The 27,144-nt window shown below is 41.4% G+C and overlaps 1 long non-coding RNA gene across 3 annotated transcripts; it reads right to left on the bottom strand.

Moving 5' to 3' along the window:
- Window positions 1-6,307: 6,307 nt before the first annotated feature.
- Window positions 6,308-26,524, bottom strand: LOC105468197 (uncharacterized). Of its 3 annotated transcripts, none has more exons than XR_979369.2 (4): window positions 26,392-26,524; window positions 19,421-19,632; window positions 17,732-17,818; window positions 6,308-7,524 (listed from the first exon to the last, which is right to left on the bottom strand). It is a non-coding gene; the product is annotated as an uncharacterized lncRNA (long non-coding RNA). The 3 variants fall into 3 exon arrangements; XR_979368.3 differs by lacking the exon at window positions 6,308-7,524 and adding an exon at window positions 17,122-17,587; XR_979367.3 differs by lacking the exon at window positions 6,308-7,524 and adding an exon at window positions 17,123-17,587 and having other exon boundaries at window positions 17,724-17,818.
- Between the last annotated feature and the right edge of the window lie 620 nt (window positions 26,525-27,144).

Here is a 27,144-nt window from a genome sequence, read left to right as displayed (position 1 = left end):
TGGCCCAATTAATTGTGAATCAGCTGTCTATAACCAGATATAGCAACAATCCACCAAAACTGTGTTTTCAGTTCTTATGTTCTGAACCATGTATCATGTTGCATACTCCTGCTTTGAATGTATTCATATCTGCTTATATAAGAGAGGACAACAAGAATTTCTTATTGAGAACACAAATAGGGATACTGCAACATAAGATAATGATGGCAGAAGTTTTGTCTTCAATTTAGAAAACTTATTTTAATGCTAGTTGAAAAAAAAATTATTTCTTCTCATTGATGGTTAGACCTAAGGAAAACCACCATGCCATTGTGTGTTAGTCAAGTATAGTGATTAGAAAATGAGTTCATTTGGCCAGGTGCGTTGGCTCACACCTGTAATCCCAGCACTTTGGGAGGCCGAGGCAGGTGGATCACGAGGTCAGGAGTTCAAAACCAGCCTGGCCAAGATGGTGAAACCCCGTCTCTACCAAAAATACAAAATATTAGCCAGGCGTGGTGGCGGGCGCCTGTAATCCCAGCTGTTCGAGAGACTGAGGCAGAGAATTGCTTGAACCTGGAGGTGGAGGTTGCAGAGAGCCAAGATCGCACCACTGCTCTCCAGCCTGAGCGACAGAGCAGGACTCCATCTCAAAAAAAAAAGAAAGAAAAAGAAAAACAGCTTGTTTGGGCCCTGATCTCTAGCCACTTCCAACAAATAAGACTTCATTAAATAGATGTGCCATCTTCTGAGAACTAGTGACCTTAGCTTTGTTGACTTGGGAAAACTCAGTTGCCAAATGAGAATTGTCTACAATGAACTGTTGGCTTCCACATCTGAAGATTACAACCCAGGAACCAATTAACAAGAGCTCACGGCTTATCTTTGCCACCAAAGGGCCTGTGGAAGCCCAGACCTGCAAATCTTCACCTTGAGTTATCCTCAAGAGTAAATTTGTAACCTAGTTAGAAAGCAGACATATTTCTGCAAATGTTAAATGCTGTCCTGTTAAACTTCAGCCACAACTTTGAGTTAACATTAAGGCAAAATTTTATTCTAAGATCCCAAAAAGTGAAGGGCTACCAAGGTATTTATTTTCTTGGTTATAACTTTCAATTTAGTTCAGGCAAAGCTATATATTCTACCATTACAAACTTACAAACTCTCACCATGCCTAAAAGTTTGAAACCATCTTTTCTATATGGTCAGCATATAGGAAACCATTATTGTTAGATCATCCTACCCTTAACCCGACCCCAAAGAACCTGGAACTACATTTGCTCTTGAAGAATCAACACATGATGAACATGGTTATCAATCTACAGAAGTAATCAGCCTACTTCTGTGGTCAGCATACCAGAAGAGCAGAACCAAGAAATTGAGTAACGGAGGCTTTATAAAGGAGATTTGCAGATCTGAAGAAAGATCGGGTAAACTGAAAAGAAAAAAAAAAAAAAAAGGTCCACTTCAAGCCTGGAAGTTTCAGCAAGAAAGAATTCCGGGAGTTTAACCACTTTTGTTTACACCATGTATAAAAATCTACTCAAAATCAATCATAGACCTAAATGTACAAGCTAAAATGATACAACTTTCCAAAGAAAACATAAGCATAAATTTTTGTGACCTTAGATTAGGCAATGGTTTCTTAGAACAATACTAAAAGTACAAGCAAAAGCAGAAAAACTTAATTAATTTGACACCATCAAAATTTAAAACTTTCGTGCTTCAAAGGATACCACCAAGAAAGTGAAAAGACAATGCATAAGATGGGGGAAAGTATTTGCAATCATATATTCAATAACACATTCAGAATATGTAAAGAACACTTACAACTCAACAATAAAAAGACAAATAATCCAACCACAAAATGGATGAAGGTTTTTTTTTTGTTTGTTTTTGTTTTTGAGACAGAGTCTTGCACTGTCACTCAGGCTGGAGTGCAATGGCACGATCTCGGCTCACTGCAAGCTCCGCTTCTCGGGTTCAAGTGATTCTCTTGCCTCAGCCTCCCAAGTAGCTGGGATTACACGTGCCCACCACCATACCCAGCTAATTTTTTGTATTTTTAGTAGATACGGGGTTTCACTATGTTGGCCGGGCTGGCCTCGAACTCCTGACCTCATGATCCACCTGCCTTGGCCTCCCAAAGTACTGGGATTACAGGCGTGAGTCACCACACCTGGCCAAGGATGAAGGATTTAATAGTTATTTTTTCAAAGAAGATGTAAGTGGCCAATAATCACATGAAAAGATGTGCAATGCCATTAATTATTAGAGAAATGTAAATTAAAACCACGATACATGCCCACTAGGATGGCTGAAATTAAAAAGATAATAACAAGTAGTGAAGAGTATATGGTGGCTGGGTGAGGTGGGTCATGCCTGTAATCCAAGCACTTTGGGAGTCCGAGGTGGGCGGATCACTTGAGGTCAGGAGTTTGAGACCAGCCTGGCCAATATGGTGAAACCCCATCTCTACTAAAAATACAAAAATTAGCTGGGCATGGTGGCACATGCCTGTAATCCCAGCTACTTGGGAGGCTGAGACAGGAGTATTGCTTGAACCTGGGAGGTAGAGGTTGCAGTGAGTGGAGATCATGCCATTGCACTCCAGCCTGGGTGGCAAGAGCGAGACTCTGTCCCAAAAAAAAAAAAAAAAGTATGTGGAGAAATTGGACATTCGTACATTGCTGATGGGATTGTAAGAAGATGTAGTCACTCTACAAAAGAGTCTGACAGTTCCTCAAAAAGTAAAACATAGTTAAATATGACCCAGCAATTCCGTATCTAGAAATGAAATGAAAATACATGGCCACACAAAAACTCATATGTGAATGAATGTTCATAGCAGCACTATTCATGGTAGTTGAGAAGCGGAAACAACTCGAATGTCCACCAACTCAAGAGTGGATAAACAAAATGCAGTATGTCAATATGATGGAATACTACCTAGAAATAAAAAGAAATGAGTACTGATTCATGCTGCAACATGAATGAATCTGGAACACATTATGCTAAGTTCAAAAAGAAGCCAGACAAAAAAGAACATATACTTATATAATTTTGTTTATATGGAATGTTCAAAATAGGCAAATCCATAGAGACAATAAGTAGATTAGTAGTTGCCAAGGACTGAGGGGAAGGGCAAATAAGAAGCAACTGCTAAGGGGTACTTTTTGGGGTGATGAAAACGTTCTGGAATGAGAGAGTGGTGATGGGTGTGTTACTTTGTGAATATACAAAAACCACTGAATTGTACAATTTAAAGGGGTAGATTGTGTAGTATGTAAATAAAGCTGTTATTTAAAAACAAAACACAAACACATTTATGTTCAGGAAAGAGGGTGTGCTGATCACAATCCCTCTTAGCAGAAATGGTCAAGGAGACAGATGGCATCATTGTGTGGTGCTACCAGCCAACAGTATCTTTCAAATAACCTTCTTTGCTCTGAATCTGAATGTAATCTGGTTTCCCACATAGGTTTTCGCACAGAAAATACACTTTTTATCAGTGTAAAAGTACACTTTTTTCAGCATTTTAGTTCCCTTTTATTCATGCATTTGATACATATCTTTGGGCCTCCAGTGTGCTGTGCACTGCAATATGCACATGGGATAGAGCAGTGAGTAAGACAGACATGATCCCTGAGCTCACTATTCTCAAAGTGTAGTGGGAAGCACATAAAAAGGAAACAAACAAGGAAATAGTATTATTTTTCATTATTTATTGTCTCAAAACAACATCTCTCCTTACCCAAAACCCTACCCTGACCTCACACAAGTTATTATATCTACATAATCCTTGTATCTCTGTGTAATAATCTAATATATATACAGTCATATATATCAATATAGATACATATATAGTCTATTAATTGAGATAATATCTGTAAGCACTTAGACTATGCCAGGCACATAGCAAGTGTTCAGTGACTATTATGATGATGGTCATTGCATGATTTTCTCCCGAAGAAGTGTTTGTATGAACGGTGTTGTACATAAAGATGACTTTAGGTCTTGGTTAGGCTGGTCTGCCTGGAGGGAGGGAGCCTTCTGGTGTCAGTCATCACAGAAAGAGGAAAGTGTCTGTTAGGAGACTGTGTATGTCTTAGGCAGGGGTGGTGGTGTTGCAGGGGACACCGTTGCTCTCTCCCCGCTCTGTCCCTTGACCTCACTCTTTCAGGCCTGGATTTCAAGGTCTTTAACTTGTATTTCCACAATCTAGTTGCTCTGAATCCTTGGGGGAGCTTTAATTTTTTTTCCATAGGTTATTGGGGTACAGATGGTATTTGGTGACATAAGTAAGTTCTTCAGTGGTGATTTGTGAGATTTTGGTATACCCATCACCCAGGCAGTATACACTGTACCCTATTTGTAGTCTTTTATAGCCCCCCTTCCACCCTTGCCCCCAAGTCCCCAAAGTCCATTGTATCATTCTTATGCTTTTGCATCCTCATAGCTTTGCTCCCACATATCAGCGAGAAGATACGATGTTTGGTTTTCCATTCCTGAGTTACTTCACTTAGAATAATAGTCTCTTGGCCAGGCATGGAGGCTCACGCCTGTAATCCTAGCACTTTGGGAGGCTGAGGCAGGTAGATCACCTGAGGTCAGGAATTTGAGACCAGCCTGGCCAACATGGCAAAACCCCATCTCTACTAAAAAATATAAAAATTAGCCAGGCATGGTGGCACGCACCTGCAATCCCAGCTACTCGGGAGGCTGAGGCTTGAACCTGGGAGGTGGAGGTTGCAGTGAACTGAGATTGTGCCACTGCACTCCAACCCGGGTGACAGAGTGAGATTCTGTCTCAAAAAAAAAAAAAAAAAAAAAAAAAAAAAACCAGAATAATAATCTCTTAGGGAAGCTTTTAAATAAAGATACTTGAGCCCAAACCCAGGGAGTTCCTAATACAATAAGCCTGGGGTTAGAGTGCTTAGCGTACTCCTGAGTGGTAAGGGTTAAAGAAAGTTGAACAAAGAGACAAGCCCAGACTGAATCTGCACCACATTCCTGCTGATGGATCCAAGTTCAAGCATGCAAACAGTATCTGGCAAGCCACATTATGCAACTCATGTTACTCTCCACAGCGTTGCTAAAGCTAATCAAAGATTGGGGTCCACACCCAGTCTGGCCAGAATAAAGGACTGAGAAGTTCCAACAGTGACAGGGAAGCAGTCACTGGCCTTCCAGTAGTGAAGGAAGATTCAGGGCTGCCTTTTCCCAAACAGTTATATCCCACGACTTATCGAGAGGCAGAGAGAGTCGCTGAACTGGGGCTTCACATTCATGAAGTAGATTTTTGGGTTTGTAGTCATAGAGACACACTGAGAAGACTGGATATTTAAGCTTCATTTTTGTAACCTTGAATTGGTATTTCTTTTTCTCTTACTTTATTGAAAGTATTTCTTAAAATGTCTTTATTGTAATACCTAAATTATATTCTTTTTATTATAAGATTGGCATTCTTGTTTTTATTTCAGTATAGCTGTGTAATTTAGAGCAAATTATTTAACCATTCTGAACTTCAGTTTCTTCTTCTATAAAAATGAGAGCAATGATGGTTGGGAGCGGTGGCTCACGCCTGTAATCCCAGCACTTTGGGAGGCCAAGGTGGGCGGATCACTTGAGGTCGGGAGTTTGAGACCAGCCTGACCAACATGGTGAAACCCCATCTCTACTAAAAATACAAAATTAGTCAGGTGTGGTAGAACATACCTGTAATCCCAGCTACTTGGGAGGCTGAGGCGGGAGAATTGCTTGAACCTGGGAGGCGGAGGTTGCAGTGAGCCAAGATCATGCCATTGCACTCCAGCCTGGGCAACAAGAGTGAAACTCCATCTCAAAAAAAAAAAAAAAAAAAAAAAGAGCAATGATAAAATTGATCACAGGAAGTTAGTTGTTGTGAGGACAAAATAAGGTAATAGATTTAAGACACTGAGCCTAGCAGATTATTAAACCGCTAATAAATGGTACCTATTAGGTGGGCATTGTGGCTCACATCTGTAGTCCCAGCATTTTGGGAGGCCGAGGCAGGAGAATCACTTGAGGCCAGGAGTTGATGACTAGTCTGGGTAACCATAGTGAGACCCCATCTCTACAAATAGTTTTTTACAAATTAGTCAGGCATGGTAGCGTGCACCTGTAGTCCTAGCTATTCAGGAGGCTGAGGTAGGAGGATCACTTGAGCCCAGGAATTCAAGGTTACAGTGAGCTACAATCACACCGCTGCCCTCTAGTCTGGGTGACAGAGCGAGACCCTGTCTCAAAAAAAAAAACAAAAAAACAAAAAAACAAAAAAAAACAAAAAAAAAAAACAACCAAGCAAAAACCTATTATTGGTAGTAATAGCAAAAGAGCAAATTTTTGAGGTAGTAGTAACATCAGCAGTTGAGCCACAAAATCCAGGATCTGAACCTGCAAGCTGAGGGCCAGACCTCAAACCACAGTGACTTCATCCATGCCAGTCAGGCAGCAGGCATCCTTCTTAAACTTCTTTGTTGAGTCTTCAGCTAAAGACTTTAGTAAGTTGTTTGTTTGTTTGTTTGTTTGTTTGAGACGGAGTCTCGCTCTGTCACCCACTCTGGAGTGCAGTGGAGCGATCTCAGCTCACTGCAACTGCTGCCTCCTGGGTTCAAACGATTCTCCTGCCTCAGCCTTCTAAGTAGCTGAAATTACAGGCTTAAGATACTACACCCAGCTAATTTTTGTATTTTTAGTAGAGTCAAGGTTTCACCCTGTTGGCAAGGCTGGTCTCAAACTTCTGAGCTCAAGCTATCTGCCCGCCACAGCCTCCCAAAGTGCTGGAATTACAGGCGTGAGCCACTGCGTCCGGCCAGTGTAAGTTCTTTCTTTATAAAAAATGAAGCCATTCATATTAGTTCTCACAAATTTCAGAGTAGTCTTTTTTCTAGATATAAGGAGGGATGGATGGATGGATGAATGGATGGATGGATGGAGGGACAGACAGACAAAAGATAGATAATCAATAGTGGAAAGTATAAAATATTATAATTTGGATAGTTTTGGTTTACCATGCCAAATTTCACTATCCAGTCCCCCAACAAATATTTATTAAATGCTTATTTTATGCCAGACATTTTGCTAGGTGCAGTGAATTCGATAGTGGGCAAAGCCAGGGATGCCCTCTGCCCTCATGAGCCTTCAAAAACAGAACATCCCAATGTAATTTGCAGGGCTGTAATATATCAAGGCAGTGACCTGTATGATGCATTCCTTTTTCAATGTTTAAATCCTTTAAGATCCTCCAAGGACCAGCGTCAAATGATTGCTAGTCCTAATTTTCCTGGGCATAAATCACTCCAAGAGTAAATTTCCCATGTTTTGGAGATCACATGTTCAGGTTTTGCTGGGTGTCATTCATCAGTGCCCTGCGGTGGGAAATTTATAAAAGCATATTCTGGGTCACAGACTCCTCGTGTCAAAAATCACTTACAAGGTCATTTAGGCCACCCTCACTCTCCATGAGGGAATGCTCCCATTATGTCTGAAAGTGTTCTTCCAGCTTCAGATAAATACATTTACCTGAAAAAAAAAAATCATTGCTCTCAAAAAGTAGCTTTTCCCTGATGGCATCATGCTAATTACTTGGAATGACTTTCCCTTAGTGAACATATTGTCATAAAATGATAAATTCCCTGAGGCTAACATTTATCATTTTCCAGACCCTGGTCATGGACCTCACCGGGCTTCCTCAGTCAACTGTACTAAACAAATAAAATTACATTCATGACATTTGAAAAGGCAGCATGATTACAGTCATCACTTAGAAGACAATGGGGCAAAAAACCGCTAAAAAAATTTAAAAACAATGAAATCGACAAGTCTAGACTCCAGCCAATCCAAAAGATTTAAAATGAGACATGTAAGGTATATGTGTATGTGTGTGTATATGTATATGTGTATATGTGTGTGTGTATATGTATATGTATGTGTATATATATGTGTGTGTGTATATATATATACACATATATACATATATATATACACATATATATATATACACACACATATATATAAATTGTAAACTAAATTGAAACAAAAAACATTAAGAAAATTTTAACTCTGGTTTCAGTTTAAATCAAGAGAGAGAAGGTGTTGGAAGAAACAATCAAGTTGAAGCAATTGGGGAATGTTTGCTAGGATTACAGAATTCCAAAATGAGCCAAAGCCCTGATTCAGGGCCTAATTGCTCCTGATGGCTACACTGGACCATCACTAAATTCTCCTTCGTCAAAACCTCTAGTGAAGAGTCTTCAGTAAGAACATGTAGGGGGGAAATGAAGCGAACTCTTCAGTACCGAATGATTTCACTTTAAAAGAAATCTCCAAGTGCACTTTTAAAAACGTCGTCTCTATCCTGTCAGCATAAATATGTGTTCTATAAACCTGCAGTTTGTGTTATTAGAAAGCACTGAGTTTTATCAAGTCATTTGAATTTTTTATCCACTCACAATCTTGATAGGGCGGATAATTATTAGACCAAACATAAAGTTAAACGGACCTTCCAAGTGCAAGAAGCTATTCACTTTTTGCATTTGATCTTGGGTTTTCATTTTAACATGCAATGTAGACATTTAAACACCAGAGGACAGTGTGTGAATGAAAGCAAAGTTCAACTGCTATTCATCTAATTCAATTCATTTACTTACTACATCAAAGTAAAATCTTAATTTTAAGTGCTTTTCCCCCCAAAGACATTTTGTGTCATTTCATGCTTCAGAAATTAAAAGTAGAGTTTGATAGAAATGTGAATCATGAGACCAACTAATCAAGTTAATTTGAATCATAATGGAAATTAGAAAGATTAATTTCATAAGCAATCATTAATAATGGAAGCTCTCATGTACGAATAATCAAAGCTTTAAGTATTATATGGTAATTAATTCATTACTATGGGTTACATATTTTAAAATAGCTCAAATCTTCCTTGCTTTGGTGTGCTTTTTAATAGCAATCCTTAGGGAAGAAAAGCTAAAAGTTTTCCTTACAAAAGTTTTCTGTATGTGTTTTTTAATGGACAAACAAGAAAGCTGAATTAAATTCTACAATAAATAGGCTTGCTCATTTGGTAACAGGCCTTCTTTAACCATGGAATAAGTCAATTGTCAGCCCTTTATGAAAGAGTAGAAAATTATGCTATTGACAAAGAGATAGCCTAAGGTGGAAGACTAATTATATAATTTCGTTGTCCAACATTGAAACTAGTATTTTGTATATGTTCAATTTCATTTAAAAAGGCATTTGACTTGGGGCTTGATTTGGAAAGTGGTCTCGTATGCTGTCACCATTTATAGCAGCACTCATTCAAATGTTAGCTGAATAGTTACATTTCTTATTTGCAATGCCCCTGTACTTTTCCCACATTCAAATTCGTATGCAAAATACTTGTTATTATGAGTCATCTATGCAAAAATCAAGGTACAAATGGACTTAGAATGTACTTTTAAATATTACCTCTTCTCATCTTAAGGAATGTTTTAGTATTATCATTAAAGAATTATGAAAATTGTTAGCATATTGTTTCTTATGATAACATAATCTCTAGAATACAATGGATTCCTATCATATTAAAACATATCTTCCGTATAAACCTTCTCATATATATATAGATCTGACCTTGTTTTCTACATCTCCTTCCATTTTTCTCAGTTTTCTAGGTGATCTGGATTTGCCCTGGTCTTGATAATACTTTGACTATATTTGACTTCCACAATGCTAACTTTATTCATTCCTCTAACCAACAAGTACTGATGTCCCCCACATACTTTTTTTTTTTTTTTTTTTTTTTTTTGTGAGACAGAGTTTTGTTCTTGTTGCCCAGGCTGAAGTGCATGGCATGATCTCGGCTCACCACAGCCTCTGCCTCCCGGGTTCAAGCAATTTTCCTGCCTCAGCCTCCCAAGTAGCTGGGATTACAGGCATAAGCCACCATGCGGGGCTAATTTTGTAATTTTAGTAGAGATAGGGTTTCTCCACATTGGTCAGGCTGATCTTGAACTCCTGACCTCAGGTGATCCGCCCATCTCACCCTTCCAAAGTGCTGGGATTACAGGGTGAGCCACCGCGCCCGGCCTGGTGTCCCCCACATTCTAGCTGCTCTTTCTGGTACTCGAGATACTATGGCAAATAAGACAGACTAGATCTGGAGAAAGTTCTACGAAGAGGCTTGCAAAGGCTCTGTGCTTCTCTAAGAATCTAAAAGAAGGCTATTACAACTGACCCACTGAAGTGAATAAAGGAGAAAGTGACAGATGGCTGTCAGATACCACAGGGTCTTGGCAGACCGGGTAAGGGGCTTAGAATTTACTCTGACTGTGATAGGAAGCCACTGGAGTTTTTTAAGCAGGGAAATGGTTTGAACTGATTCCCCTTTCAAAGTATACCTCTGCCAAGGAGGCAGGTGCAAAGGCAATGGCAGAGATAACATGGTGGTTGGACTAGGATTGTAGCAGTGGAAATGATGGGAAGCAGGTAGACTCCGCGCATATTTGAAGGTTGAAATGACAGGGACTTCTTTCTTGATGGACTGGCCATAGTGTGTGAAGGACAGAGCAGAGTCAGTGATGGCTCCTGGGTTTTCAGCCGAGAAGTCTGCGGGAGAGGCACGTTTGCTTGGGGTGAGGAGTTGTTTGGGCCATGATAAATTTGAGGTGATTATTAAATATCCAAGTAGAAAAGTTAAGTTGGCAGCTGGATGTAGAAATATGAAGCTCAGGCTGGACATGGTGGCTCACGTCTGTAATTCCAGCACTTTGGGAGGCCAAGGCAGGTGGATCACCTGAGGTCGGGAGTTCCAGACCAGCCTGACCAATATGGAGAAACCCCGTCTCTACTAAAAATACAAAATTAGCCGGGCGTGGTGGCAGGCCCCTGTAATCCCAGCTACTGGGAGGCTGAGGCAGGAGAATCGTTGAACCCGGGAGGGGGAGGTTGCGGTGAGCCAAGATTGCGCCATTGCATTCCAGCCTGGGCAACAAGAACAAAACTCTGTCTCAAAAAAAAAAAGAAAAGAAAAGAAAAGAAAAATGAAGCTCAGAGAGGAGGTCAGAGCTAGATGGCTAGATATAGAGCCTCATGAAACTTATCAACTAACTGGAGAAGAAGCAAATAGTATGAGTAATAGATAATTCTTTTCTAAAAAAGAGAGTACGTCTGACACACAAAAAAGAAAAAAAAAGAGCACAATGGGAAGAAAGCCATATTTAAATTGAAGGATTCAAGACAGTCTCTTTGAGAGTGAAAACTCTGAAGACTTCTTTAGCAGCATTGTATTTAAGAGTTAATGACCTCAGATTACAGACCAGACCTTTACCTGTAAAATGATAATTGCTCAGGGAAATAGATCCCTAATTACATGCACTTTCTAATTCAGAGCAACACCCTAGATCATTTTCCTACCAATTACAAATATCCTTCATAAATATTATATGGAGCATATGCTCGCACAATGGAATATGACCAAGTGGCTCAGCCCTGGTTGTCAGTTCTTTGATTTTTCTCGTTTGTAACTCTTTGTAGAGAAAAGAGGGGAACAACAGCATCAATGAATAAGGAATGATATATATTGAAGTAGCCTGTATCATATGCTTAAACTCTCCGTTCCACACCTCTCAAAATTCCAAGTTTTCTTTTCTATTTGGAATACCTATTAATACCTATTATTATCACAAGTTAAAGCCAGTATCTCAAACTTCGTTTTCCAATTTCTCTTTCTTTCTTTCTTTGGGAGACTTAAGCCAAGTTCTTCCTGTAGCCTGTCAGACTGTTTACAGGTAACAGCGCTCTCCTGTGGCAGGAACTGCAGAACAGCTTGCTGTAAGTCTCATCTGTCACATAGTTCATTATCAGAAAGTTTAATATTTTTCCTCGGGAATAAGAAGTTGTACTTCAGGAAAAAAAAATAGAATAACCTCCCAAATAATGGTTCATAATCTTCTTAAAGAGCCAACCTTGGTGAGGCTAACATTGCCATTTTCAAACTGATTTATTCTACCTAAGCTCCTCACCCAGAAATTACCGAACACACACACACACACACACACACACACACACACAAATACAAAAATGTTCATAAAACAGACTAAATGGTATGCATGTATTTTTAGGTTTTGCTTTATGCTGCCCTTAGATGCTGTCACAGAGGATCTAGTTGAACAATAAAAATATTAGAGATGCAGTTATTTTTACTGAGTTGATTGGAGCAAGCAGTTTGTAGCCTCAGAATGTAGCAAAGCTACCTAGATACTGTCGAGCTGGTAATCAAATACTTTTTTATTAACATCTTAGTTTCTAAACCATAAAACTTGACTACTGACAGTTTCTTTCATTTCTGTTTCAATGGATTATATCCTATTTGGACTGGATCATTCCCACTGAGCCTCTGACTTCACCCTTTTGTTTGATCTCCAGCCTCCATACCCGCTTCCTGACAATCCTTCTGCCCAACTGCACCAGATTGATTCCTAAATGATCTCTTTGATCATGTCACCTTCCTGTTCAAAAATATTGATGGCTCAGTATTTCTCCATGAAGTCCAAACCGCTCAATGTAACACCAGCTGACATCTCACTTCTCTCATACACACACTCTGCAGCCCAGCTGAGTGGAGGTATCCACCACTGCTGTGCCTCATTTGAGAAGAACTTGCCCTCCACATCTTTGTTGAAGTTTTAAGCTTCCTTTAAGGTCCAACTCAAACGCTGTCTTCAAGACATAACAGTGCCATTGAGGTTATCTGGGATAACATGTGTTTAGGAGATCTCTCTGATCATTAATTCTTCAAAAATAGCTTACACTATCTGTAGCTATCAGTAGAGGGCCCCCAAAGCGACACCTATTAAGTGCCTGTACTCTTGCATTATGGGTCCTGCATTTGCATCTTTGTTGTTTGTTGGTTTTTTAATCTTTCCCAGTAGAGTGTAAGGTCCTTACATTGAAGCCAGCATCAGTCTCCTTGTTTAACACTATATACCCATGGTATAGCACAGTATCCAGCACAGAGTAGGTGCTCAATAAATGTTTCTTAGCCCAAATTACAAAGTTGTCTGAAACTTTAATAGTGACATTAATTTTAGCCTGATCTGAAGAATCACTGTTTTTAAAATATTTACATTGACAACAAATCTTATTTCCTCTCTTACTACATTTTTTGTTAATTAAAATTTTTGTGGTTTATGCTGTGAATTTCGTTTGCTTACGGTTGTCATGTATTCCATGAGAACAAGCAAGTTGTCTGTTTTACTTATTTATTTATTTTTATTTTATTTTTAGATGGAGTCTCACTCTGTCACCCAGGCTGGTGTGCAGTGGTGTGATCTCGGCTACTGCAAACTCCACTGCCTGGATTCAAGCAATTCTCCTGCCTCAGCCTCCCTAGTAGCTGGGATTACAGGCGCACACCACCATGCCTGGTTAATTTTTGTATTTTTAGGAGAGACAGGGTTTCACCATGTTGGCCAGGCTGGTCTTGAACTCCCAACCTCGATTGATCCAACTGCCTCAGCCTCCCAAAGTGCTGGGATTGTAGGCATGAGCCACCGCACCTGACCTATCTGTTTTACTTTTTTAAAAAACCATGCTTGACAGGTTTTTAGATTGATCCCCAGCCCTACTACCCAGTAAACCAATGGTTTAGCAATGGTAACATAGAGACCTTCAGCTTTTCAGCCTAAGGCTTTCAATTTTTAACCGCTATAAGACTTAGCTTGAGCCATGAGAAGAATTTACCTTAGTTTTCTTAAGGGTTTCTAGCCAATAATGTTATCCATATGTCTTTTTAAAGCCTTAAATGGAATTGATGCAAATTCACTAGCATCCATTTATTTCAGTTCTGCAAAACCAAATTAGTAGAGCCATGGCAGCCAAGGTCATAGTGTTTATTCCAGAGACTTCTTTCCCCTATGTGCCTTTTCAAGCTCCCACAAAGGACTAGTAGTGTCATATTTGCCCAAAGTGAAAGCACAACATGAGATTCTTGTGGTAATCTGTGCTCTCCTCCCTCTCTCTTTCCTTTGCCCACTTCCCCATTCCCCGTTCTCTCCCCATCCGCTCAGCCATCAATGAGTTCCGTTCTGTCCCCACCCTAATAACTATAAATGACACCAATGCCCAGCAAGGAGCAAAGGTCAAACTGCTCTCCTGCATTCTTTATTTTTCTACCAAGATTGCAGGATTTATGTGGCAACAAAGGATAAAGAACTGGGCAGCAAATACAAATTGGTAAATTTTAAGAACAGAGGGATTAAAACACGGTGCCCATCGGGAAAAATATACATATATGATCATTGTTTCAAGTCTTGAAAAAGAAGTAATCTTTGCTGTGGTGAACAGGCAAATAACAACAACAGATTCCTGAGGGAATGTGATAGGCTTTGAATCAAATGAGTACAGGTCATGGATTTCCAAATATTTTTCTAGTGTGTCCATTACTTTCCGAAAGATCCATCTCTCTGCTGTTGCTGTTGCCACAGCTACCAGGTTCTCCAAGCAGAAGGAGGGAGAGAGGCTCCTGCAGCTTCCCCAGGGCAATTGACCCCTCCACCCACACACCTTCATAAAACATTCAGAAACCTCTCTGCTCAATTATATGTGCGTATACCACTGCACAATAACTCTCCTGGCCACATGTTATCCCAAATAACCTCAATGGCATTGTCATGACAGACTATGAACAAGGCATGGGGACTCAGCCAGGATTGTGTCATAGGGTTTTGGCAATAAAGAGGGTTTTGGCCTGTCTTGAAGCCAGGAGTGATTATTTCTACTAATAATAGCTATCATTTATTAAATTCCCACCAGGTGCCAGCTGCTTGATATATGAAATAATGATGAGAGGTGGTAACATTTATTGAGTTGCTCATTATATGCTAGGTACTGTCACAGATTTGTAACATGTATTTTCTCATTTAATGCCTACTCCCCCCAACTACCCTAAAGGCTATATATTAATTTTTTAGCACCAGTAAATAGATGAGGAAACTGAGGTGCAGACAGTTTAAATAACCTGCCAAGGTCACGCAAGTAGTAAATGCTGGAGCTGGGACATGAAGCCTGGAAGCCCACCTCCAAAACCACACCCTTAACCATCATGTTAAATTACCTTCCTGGTTCAGTTACTTTTAATCCTCATCAAAGCTCTGCTTTATACCCAGTTCAGATGGGAAGCTGAGGTTCAGAGTTGTTAATTAACGTGGGTAGCAGCTGGGGTTCTGTTCAGGGTCATGAGACACCAAAGCCTGGGGATGCGAGGCACAGAGCTCTATCACCCCAAAAGCTTCTGTGGCTGTCTAGCCTTGGACAAAGGAGTTAAGTCACTGAAGTTTTCTTCAAGAGCTTCCACCTTCTATCCTTCCCATGTTTGATCCCCTTTCCATCTCTGAACTCTGCCCGAGGCCCATCTCCCACTGCCACTACCCCCACCCTCCCATTATAAAACTCTTCTTTGTCTCCTTCCTGAAGGGGTCTCTATAAGGGAACTCATAAATTAGCCCTTCCTAATTTTTCATGGTATAATATAGCACTTTAGAGTGCTGATTCTGCTGAAAATGCAAATCTCAGGCCACACAGACATAGTGGTCCTGACTCAGCAGAGCTGGGTGGGCCCAAGCATCTGCGTTTTTCAGTAAGCACCCCATGATTCAGATGTGGGCAGCCCAGCTTGATTGACTCTAGTCCAGTGTGTCCACACCTTCTGACAGAAGATTTGCATCAGAGAAAGGGACTTTATGTTGGGAATTTCAGGCCAGGGCAAGTGGGGCCTTTGGGTTTTGTGTTTGTTTGTTTGTTTGTTTGGGGATTTTTTTCTTTTTTTCTTTTTCTTTTTTTTTTTTTTTTTTTGAGATGAAGTCTCGCTCATCCAGGCTGTAGTGCAGTGGCGCAGTCTCGGCTCACTGCAACCTCCACCTCCCAGGTTCAAGCGATTCTCCTGCCTCAGCCTCCCGAGTAGCTGGGACTACAGACGTGCGCCACCACGCCAGGCTATTTTTGTATTTTTAGTGGAGATGGGGTTTCACCATGTTGGCCAGGCTGGTCTCAAACTCCTGACCTCAGGTGATCTGCCCACCTCAGCCTCCCAAAGTGCTGGAATTATAGGCATAAGCCACCACACCTGGCCAGCCTTTGGGTTTTGTTTTCCTCTGGCTATCATATTGGTCAAATTTGGGTATACATTTTACTTAGGTAAATTTTAAATCGAAGGCCTTTCAAACACTCTTCTCTTAAATTTAAATAGTTGGTCTTTTAAAAAGATAGAATAAAATTAAAACCTCCAGTTTATTACCACAAAGCTTACTAAATAATAACTTTTCCTTTATTTGGTCATTAAGTAGATGCATACATCACACAGGTGAAATAAACAGTGTTGGAATTCCTTTTATGCTGAAACTAGGCTTCTTTCCAGGTGTTTCAAAGGGTGTGTCCTGAGGAATAATGTATAGTTTTTAAAGACACAATTTCTTTTTTCTTTTTTTTTTTTTTTTTTTTTTTGTGTGTGTGTGTGTGAGTCTCGCCCTGTCACCCAGGCTAGGGTGCGATGGTGCGATCTCGGCTCACTGCAACCTCCGCCTCCGGGGTTCAAACAATTTTCCTGCCTTAGCCTTCCAAGTAGCTGGGATTACAGGCACCTGCCACCACGCCCAGCTAATTTTTGTATTTTTAGTAGAGACAGGGTTTCACCATGTTGGTCAGGCTGGTCTCGAACTCCTGACCTCGTGATCTGCCCGCCTCAGTCTCCCCAAAAGACACAATTTCTTTACCAATACCTTAAAAGTTATGTTTTGAAAAAATTGAGGGCCGGGCGCGGTGGCTCAAGCCTGTAATCCCAGCACTTTGGGAGGCCGAGGCGGGCAGATCACAAGGTCAGGAGATCGAGACCACAGTGAAACCCCGTCTCTACTAAAAATACAAAAAATTAGCCAGGCGCGGTGGCGGGCGCCTGTAGTCCTAGCTACTCAGGAGGCTGAGGCAGGAGAATGGCGTGAACCCAGGAGGCGGAGCTTGCAGTGAGCCGAGATCGCGCCACTGCACTCCAGCCTGGGAAACAGCGTGAGACTCCGTCTCAAAAAAAAAAAAAAAGAAAAGAAAAAATTGAGCATTTTTCTCTGTAGTATTTCCATGAACTTTCTTCCAATAAGATTTAGCATGAGAAAGTTAAAAATATTAATGATAAGAAAATATATAGAAAGTAGAAAAAATAGAGGATTATTTTTTTAAGCCTCAAAAGGTTGAACACGAAGCGTTTTGAACCATTAGACACCACATAAAGGATGAAGAGTCCCACCCCAAGGGGACTTAACAGTTGGCAAAGACAACCATAATGTCATAAATAAATTAAGCTAGAATAAATATGAATGCATGCCCTACCTCTTTTATTTTAAGTGCAGAGCTTTCTTGCAAAATTCTTATTAGTAATAAATTCCCTTTGCTACCATGGTGACCTTATAGTTTAAAATGTTCAGTTCTTTTTTGCAGCCAACTTTGGATGTGTTCTGAAGGTTTTATCTGAACTTTTTTTCCAGATACTGTACTCTTCTGGTTGGCATTTGCATAGTCATTTGCATAATGTTATTCCTGATAAAGCTCTGGTTCTCTGAAGAAGAAAATTAGCAATTATTATTTTGCCATGGAATGAATGATAGCTCAGAATGTAAGCTACCAACCTCGTTTAAAAACTTTTGAAATAAGGCAAAAAATAATATGAAGACACGTAGGATTAAAAAAATTACCATCTCACCAAGCACGGCACAGGCTGCTCTTGCAGTGATTAAGCGTGTCCACGGAAGGTCTGGAGGCAGGGGTGGAGGGGCCAAGTTGTCAGTTGCTAGAAAGGCAAAAAGAGCAGGCAAATGATTGGGAGCAAACCATTTAATGAAGGCTTTGTTAGCATATAGGACTGCCATGATATATGACAGCTGGCACTTAAGAGGCTCATTATTAAGGCAACGTAATTCTGTCCACCTGCAAGCTTGGGAAAAGGGCAATAATGGCTCACTATCGCCCAGAGCAACAGTGGCTCTAATTACAATTTTCCCTAGTGAAAGACACTGCACATACATGCTGCCCACACCCGTACAGGCACCCATTGTTGTTTAGAGTAAGGGAGGATGTTTCTTTATCTCCACACTTCTCTTAGATGACTCTACATCTTCTTACAGCCGTTAGGGAAGGCCGCTCTTGTTCCTGAGAAAGAAGTGCCCAGCTGCGCTTTCTCCCCAGGGTTACGATAACAGCACATCAAGTCACATCATTAACAGGACTGACACAGAAGACGGGGTGAGGGAGAGGGCTTCCAGCAAAAGCTCATCAGTGTCATCTCACACATACAAAATATTAAACAACCTTAGCATTTTTTAGTGGGTTGAAAAGGTCAAAGGTCAGGAACACTGATTTATTTATAGGATTATAGCAAAGTCTTTCATAAGAGGGCCCTTAAAATTTAAATTTTGTCTTATAACTGAAATTATAGAACAGTCAGAACATGAAAATAAATGAAAAGAAAAAAATCTCTACTTCCACTACCCAAGTGCTCTGCTTGATGCTTTCACACCTGGTATCACAGGTCCATGCATCTGCTTGTATTAACAGCTGATATTCACGATCAGTATTTTGTCTTAAAAACAAATGAAGAGTTTTTATGTGCCAGGAAAATCCATCCATACTCAGTTTTGAAAAAACAAAGAAGTAAGCTAGATACCCCATTGACCCTGATGTGATTATTACATGATTATTACACATTGTATGCTTGTATCAAAATCTCTCATATCCATAAATGTATACACCCACTGTGTACCCATAAAAACTGTTTTAAATAAAAAACTAAAATAAACAAAGAAATAAACTAGCCTCATGGCATAAGGAAGACTCAGTCTGTGTCTTCACCCTTACATCCAAGAGTTGAAGAATAATGCAGGAGTAAGAGGAAAATCAATTTTAAAGAAGGAAAACAACCACACGAATCTGTTTTAATTGTCTACATCATTTAAACTCAGCACATTACATTTATTTTGAGGTTTTGGCACATTTTATGCAATTTTACTACTTAAAATTTAAGAGGACAACTCATTGGCTATTTCAGCATTTAGTTATTTATAGGTACACAATAAAAATTAAATATTTGTCCAAACCTACCCAAATGAATTTATAACAACTGCACAAATATCTTCCATTATCATCCAAAGTAGCAGTCCTATAAAATTTCATTTTATGTCTTTAAATGGGAATAGGATATAAATCATAGCACAGTTTTTAAGAATTCAGATTTAGACAGAATATATTTTCAAAAACATGAAAATGCTTATGATATGTGGGGGGAAGTACATAAAGCTGCGCAGTGACAAGGTATTTATTTTTAATTGTATCAATGCAACCCAGGTGTCAGCTGATGCCTCCTGCCTTTAAGATTTAAATACAATTGTTTTCACACCTTTCCAAATTTCATGGGGAGCTTGAGGTCGTCTCCAAAATTCCTGTGCATCCTGGGATGTACTTTGTCACTGTCACTTGTGGTACCAGGTTTCTTCTATTAAACTTGACCTCATGAAAACGTCATCATCCATGGCACTTCTCGACCCCCTTCTTCCACCTTGACACAGGCGTGGAATTCAGCCATTTTTATTTTCCCAAAACTCGTGAAACCTTAGGGCATGAGGCAAGACAACACAGTGTTGGGGTATCCAAGAAGATCACATATCAGGAACACAAGTTCAAATGAAATTGTTTGTAAAAGTTCTCTACCTGCCCTACTATAGGAATCTCTCGTATTGAATTCAGGCAATAGCTTTCTGGCTGGCTGCTCTGCTCGCCTCTCCTCTCATCGTCTCTCTTTCCTCCCTTCTCTTCTCTTCCCAAAGCTACACTCTTATTCATTTCACGTGGAAGGCAATTTCACTGTCTCTGCTGTTTCCTTCTAAATGTTCCCTGGAGCCTCATTGTCTGTATATTAGAGACTTATTAAGCACTTTTCCTAAACAATATACCATCTTCTTCCCCCACTTTGTCCTCTCCCCCACTTCCTCTGCCCCCTTCTCCCTCCCTCTCTCTCTCCACACACACACACATGCATACATGCACACATACGTAGTGTGATAAATATTCATTTTTTGGATTACATAAAATTGCTTTTATAGTTAGAGAACATTATTTAAAACACGTATTTTGGAATAAAGATGTAATGGGCTTTCTTCTCTTTTTTGGTCTGGAGACTGCTGGCAAAGTTGCTTAGGGAAGGCCCATTGTTAGAATGAATGTAAAGTGTCAGTAATAAACACTGTTTATTCTTTATAATTTCCTAATGCCAAGAAAGTTGTACTCTTACGAGGTTTGTTTCTTTTTTCTTTTCTTTTCTTTTCTTTTTAACTAAGAGGTGTTTCATTCAAAGTTCCTATAGGTGTTGCGGGTGGTTATTTCTGCCAAGTTACATTCCAAATTGTTGAGAAGGGGTCTAGATTATAAATAGAATCCCCGAAAGAAAGGGCCTTTCAAAAAAGAAAACATATGTACACGTACTCACATATCCCAAACCATAAAACAGGTACTTTTGATTGCCAACACAATGGCCATCTCCTACTCTGCTCCTTTTTAAAAATAATGTCAGAGGTCTTATTTTATTCCTGAGACTACTCTCCTCCCATGTGATTCAGGGATCAATCTTGATTGGTCTAAGCCAATTGTGGTGGTGCAATTTTCCTTGCTGGCACATTTTAAGCATGTGCATGTGATCCAGTTCTGACCAATAGGCTATGAGCAAATATTTGCTCGGGGTTGGGGGTGGGGGTTAAAAAGTGGTTTCTTTACTCTTGAAAGGAAAAAAAAAGCTCAAAGAAGAGAGACTCCCTTCTTCTAGCGTTTTCATGTCTGCACACAACACCTGGTGCTGTGCCAGCTGTCTTGTGTCTATGAGTATGGGAAGCAAGGAGATGACACTGCCAAGATGAGATGGCAGAGTGAACACACAGAAAAAAAAAAAATGGAATCCTTCATGACATCCTTTCACCTCTGAATTAAACAACCGAGCTGCCTGAGCACTTACTTTTTCTTAGGAAAAATAAATTGCCCTTCTTATTAAACCAGGTGAGTTTGGATTTTTTGTTTCTTGTGCCAAAAGCATCCTCCTGATATATTGTGTTCAAGCCTATTGACTAAAACTAAACCCCTTTAACACAATATTTATACTGAATTGATGTGAACTTCCATCTCAGGGATGCCACTTTCTCTCTTTTTTTTTTTTTTTCTTTTTTTTTTCTTTTTGGAGATGGAGTCTCACTCAGGCTGGAGTGCAGTGGTGCCATCTCAGTTCAGTGCAACCTCCGTCCCCCAGGTTCAAGCAATTCTCCTGCCTCAGCCTCCCGAAAGCTGGGATTATAGGCACATGCCACCACCTCGCCCGGCTAATTTTTTTGTACTTTTAGTAGAGATGAGATTTCATCAAGTTGGCCAGGCTGGTCTCAAACTCCTGACCTCAAGTGATCCACCCACCCCAGCCTCCCAAAGTGCTGGGCTTACAGGTGCGAGCCACCGCGCCTGGCCCCGGCTGTCATTTTCATCTACATGCTTAAAGATGCCTCTTTCACCAGCCCCTCTGGACTTGCTCTGTTTACGTTGCCTTCCTGGCAATTAATAACAGCTACTTTGGCTCAGAAAAATCAACAACTGGACCCTGTGTTTTCCTCTCCATTGTACCAAACAGTCCCCAGAAGAAGAAGAGTGCTATAGAGAAGACGAGCTGGTGATGTCCCAGGAATGGCTCCCTTTGACTCCCAGCCAAATTTATGGGAAAAAGAATCACCAAAGCAGTCAAGGTTCCATAGTCCGATGAAGGTCACTAACAGCATCTTTTTATTCTGTCTTGTATGTGGACCTAAATTTGGTTCAAAGATAACAGAAAGACATTTTATAGGAAATTGACAAAGACACCATAGTAAGTATTTAAAAGACGGACTTGTTTCATATGTGCCTCTGTTACCCTATCCTTTCTTGTTGTCTAGCCCCAGGGGTTTTAGGATCAGCAATGTGGCTTTGTCATGTCCTGATCATGCTGGTTTGTAATGTCTGTCTTACTAGCAACCGGTACCCAATGGAATGGGTGTGGCTAGAAGCAGTAATGGAACAATCCTGACAAGAGGCACTTTCCACACCTCCTAACAGGGGAGTCCCAACGCCCGTCTTGTAGCATGAGTAATTTCTCTGTGTTATCCAAAGTATTCTGTTTAAATGTTTAATTTAACCTTGCAAATAATTATGAAATATAAGCCACCCCAACATACAGGCTGATTATTTTTCAAAAAATCACAGAAGGAAAAACAAAAAAAACCCTATGGATTATTTACGTCTCTCTCAGCTCATCTCCTGAAGGCCAGAATTTGAGAGAGCAATTTAATATGTGCTTCTGTTATTCTTTGTTCCTAAGTCTCCATTTAGGATCATTGATATTAATCCAACTTAAACCTCAGCAATTGCTTATGTGACCTCAAGCAAGTTGCTTAACCTCTTTAAGCCTCAGTTTCCTAGTAAAATTAGACTAGTAATTTTATTGCAAAAAGTAAGATAATGTTGTAGGAGTTATTAAGAAATTATTTTAGGCAAATAGAGAGGAAAAGGGGTCCTTGGAAAGTTTTCATTTTTTGAAGCATCTTCGGAAAAGTCTCTTGTAAAGCCCCAGCTCTTACAGCCAGGCCAGCAACCTTCGATATACAAATGCTGGCCCTTAGAAGGGGTCCACCCAACATGGCCAGGCTGGCAACCTTCCATAAGCAAATGCCAGCCGTTAGAAATTGGGTCCACCCAACATGGTGACTCCTGCAGCCTTCTTGCCCTTGCCCCACATGTGCCTGCCAACATGGCTGCCCCCACATATCCCCACGTATGTAGAACATCGTGGTGCCCTGCGTTTGCATATTAGAAGGCTAGGGTAGGAGGGCCATTTTTTTCACGGGCTACGTGAATGACATGCCTTGTCAAACCAACCCCCTGAGCCCTACGCAAATCAAACATCGCCTCCTCCAGCCTCTTCATAAACCTGACTGGTTTCTGTGGCAGGTGCGGTTCCCTCTCTTGGCTTTGGAGTCCCCCTCCTTCTGTCTCTGTACAGGGGCGCTTCTTCCTTCTCCCTTCCTTCTTAATCCTTCTTGCCTGTTAAATTCTCCGCTCCTTAAAACCGCTCCACGTGTGTCGGTATCGTCTTGTCTAATTCGATCTGAGACAAGAGCCCTGGTGTTCCTCCGCTCACCAGAGCCTTATCAATAATTTAGGTGTATGTTTGGCCTAATGCTTTGCGAAAAGCAAATGATAATAAATATCAGCTTGTTACTGCTGGAAGTTATCCGCGTTACGGGTGGCAAATCCCTATGGGTCTGTAGCAACCTCAATTCTTGACTCCTCAGAAGAAAGAATTCAACTGAGGGGCACAAGGCAGAAAAAGAGACTGAAGCAAGTTTCAGAGCAGGAGCGGAAGTTTACTAAAAAGCTTTAGAGAAGAAAGGAAAGTACACTTGGAAGAGACCAAAGCGGCAAGTTGGAGGTCAACTGACCCATTTAACCTTGAACCTAGGATTTCATACGCATTTCACTTCTGGCGTTGTGAGCCCCTTTTCCCTTGATTCTTCCCGTAAGGTGAGCTGCCCACATGCGAGGTAGCCTACTGGCGCCTAGGAGGTGAGCACGTGGCGTGTTTACTGGAGTTGTATGCATGCTCACCGGAGGCTTTCCTCCCTTTTCCAGTGGAAAGCCGGGAAGGTGGTACTCCACCATTTTGCTTCTTAACGTGCATGCTCGAGACCAGTGCCCAATTGCCGAAAGCTGCCCATTACCAGTTTCAGGGGTTTTTATGTACAGGGAAACTGCCTCTCCCTGCAGCGCTGGCTGCAACCAATTATTATATTAGAGAGGTAGTGTTACAACTGCCTGAACATCATCCAATGATCACCTGACATTCCTGATGAGTAGAGATGCCCCATCCTGCCCTGCTGATGCCCGACTAGCTACCTTCTGTAACAAGCTGTTGTGGTCTTGTATCATTGTTGCTAACAATTCTGCAAAGAACTTTGGCGTTTGGCTGAAGAAAAATAAATTTAGTTTTGTCATGGCCCTTCTTTTACCTTCCTTATGTAAACCAAAAATAAAATTATAAGCCCCCCGCCCCCCCAACCATCTGAATGGACTTCCTTCTCGGCCAGGGTGGTCTTAAAATTTAACCTGAGAGACTGGTTCAGGCCAGGACAGGAAGTGGGGGCTGGACAGCATTCATTATAGCTCACCGGCATCAACATCAACTCAGACCTTAAGTCTGGTAAGAAGCATTTACAGGCCAGGCACGGTGGCTCACACCTGTCATCCCAGCACTTTGGGAGGCTGAGGTAGGCAGAGCACAACGTCAGGCGCTCAAGACCAGCCTGGCCAACATAGTGAAACCCTGCCTCTACTAAAAATCCAAAAAAAAAAAAAAAAAAAAAATTAGCTGGGCATGGTGGCTTTCTCCCGTAGTCCCAGCTACTCGGGAGGCTGAGGCAGGAGAATCACTTGAACCGGGGAGGAAGAGGTTGTGGTGAGCCCAGATGGGGCCACTGCACTCCAGCCTGGGCGACAGAGGAAGACTCTGTCTCAAAAAAATTAAAAGCATTTACAATTCATTCTCTCTGAAGCCGGCTGCCTGGAGGCTTCATCTGCATGATAAAACTTTGATCTCCACAACCTCTTATTACAACCCAGACATTTCCTTTCTATTGATCCCAGGTCTAGATAAGCTCAACCAATTGTCAACCAGAAAATTTTAAAATCTACCTATTAACTGGACCCCCCCCGCCCCCCGCCAACCCCCACCACCTTTGAGTTATTCCGCCTTTTCGGATCAAACCAATGTATTTCTTAAATGTGTTTGATTGGTCTCTTGCCTTCCAGAAAATGTATGAAACCCAAGCTGCACCCCGACAACCTTGGGCACATGTTCTCAGGACCTCCTGAGGGCTGTCATGGGCCATGATCACTCATATTTGACTCAGAATAAATGTCTTCAAATATTTTACAGAATTTGACTCTTTTTGTCGACACTAAACCATAAAATGGCGAGGATATTCTGTCTAATGTTGAAGAATTAAGTAAAACTAAATCTTTAAGCACTAGATTTTACAGGCAGAATTTTGGTACTATAAAGTGTTAGATTAAAAGTTTATTTCTAAATACTTGTTCATTTCAGAAAAGTAAAGTTTTTTCTTTGATAATTACAATACTGCTGTCTTTTCTTGCACAAAGACAGACAATGGAGAGATAAGGTAACAAGAAGTCCCCATAAGTTTTCCTTTTATTTTAGTAAACTCTGTACAACCAAGAGGCAAAATTAATTCCACAAGAGGGAGACAGGTCCATGCTGAATTTCCTCAGGGAAAGAAAAAATAAAAATGAAATTATGATTCTGTTCGAGGACTTCTTGAAATTTCCAAAGACATTTTAGGTTTTGTCATATTTTTAAAGGGGTCATTTGTGTGCTCTTTCCTTTTTCTCTCACCGTTCAATGAGCTATTAGAGAAATGGGTCCTGTCTAAAGAGAGCCAGAAATTGAAACCTGGCTCCCAGGCAGACCTTTCAACAAAGGCCACAGCCATCTCCCCACTGGCCTTTGCTCCTCCAACTTGACATATGGCACCAGTCCCACCAACCATCGCTTTCTGTGGCAACCAGCTTCCGTTTCTTCCCTTCGTTTTCTAGTCTCTCCCGTGGCCAGCCCCCTCTCCTTCACCCGGGGGCTGGACGGCAAGGCAGGGAGGGAAGACCTGAAGCTGCGGCTGCTCTGGTATGTTTCTACCAGACGCCTGGCAGCCTGTGGGCCTCCCAGCTGGCAGGCAGGTGAGGAGACCCGGAGCTCGGTGTGGGGAGGACAAGAGACCTACACGCAATGGGATCCCAGGAGATGAGCAATAACCCCACTTCTGGCTCAGTCAGCCGTGTTTGGCCTGTTTCCCCAACAGCTATAATTTGTTTTGTTTCTGTGCCAGAGTGGGCTTCCCCAGCATGGGAAAGGATTCATTTTTGGTTCATCCCCACAGTTTCCAGAAGCCTCCCTACTTCAAGCTGCCGCAGCGTATGCATCTCTACTGAAGGATAATAAAGTTGTCTTTGGAAGGAGCATTCCTGACTCAGCCACTTCCTACCTGTGGGGCTTTGGCCTCAGATTCACCTTTCGTTGTGTGGGGATGATAACAGTCTGCAGAGTATCAGGATTAAAAGAGACTAGACAATTCTGTGATTTTCAAATTGTGCCCTGAGGAGCCCTAAGATTCTGGAGGACATATCTTAAAAAAAAAAAAAAAAAAAAAAAAAGCTGCTCTGGCAATGCAGGGGGAGCTCCAGCAGTTCGATATCACGCCCTTCACACACACACACACACACACACACACACACACTTACTTTAATCACAATAGCTGGTTGGCCTTGCCTAGAAGAGCTTGACCCTCTCCAGATTATAATCCTCCTCTTCTTCCCTGTGCTTTAGAGCTGGCGTTTCTAATCACTAGCCTTATGCGGCTATTTTCAAATGGGGCTTCCCTGGAGCTGCACTGGGGTTTGGATCCACAGCCTCATATCTACCCTGCTCCCGCCCCTTAACCCCACAGGGCAGCTCTGCTTTTCTCTGTTTTATGTAATACATTGTGGTTCTGAGTAGCATTGGTAGGGAGGCAGCAGTCTAAAGCTCTCAGTCTGAGAAGCCCCTGGTGGAGGGCATCTGGAAACACTCAGGGGAGCAGTAGTGATGAGGCATGAGGCCAAAAAGCATGGGGACTGTGAGCAAGAATTGGTGGGGCTGGGGCTGCCTCAATGCAATTGGCGTGCCAGCACAAAGCTTCCAAATACTTCTCAGTCCCAATACTTACTACTTGCCAACTGCCTGAGACTGCTTTCTTTCTTGGTTTCTGCCAGTTTCAACAAGAAGGAAGAAGGAAGCTGTTTGGCTTAAGCCAGAACATCACATGTTGTGGGAGCAGCGGCCCAAGGAGTGGATGTAGAAGCCCAGGTGGCAGAGTGCAGCTGCCACCCACAGCCAGCCCTGCCTCTGACAGGGGATACAGCCAGCTGGCGTGAATGGTCCATGCCACCGTGCCATGTGAGGGACAAGGAGACTCCTCCTCAACTGTAAAACACACAACACACCACACTCACGTA

This window comes from Macaca nemestrina, chromosome 11, assembly GCF_043159975.1.
Source record: "Macaca nemestrina isolate mMacNem1 chromosome 11, mMacNem.hap1, whole genome shotgun sequence".
Lineage (NCBI taxonomy): Eukaryota > Metazoa > Chordata > Mammalia > Primates > Cercopithecidae > Macaca > Macaca nemestrina.
The sequence above is the reverse complement of the archived record's forward strand: the minus strand, read 5'-3'. Positions and strand labels throughout refer to the sequence as shown.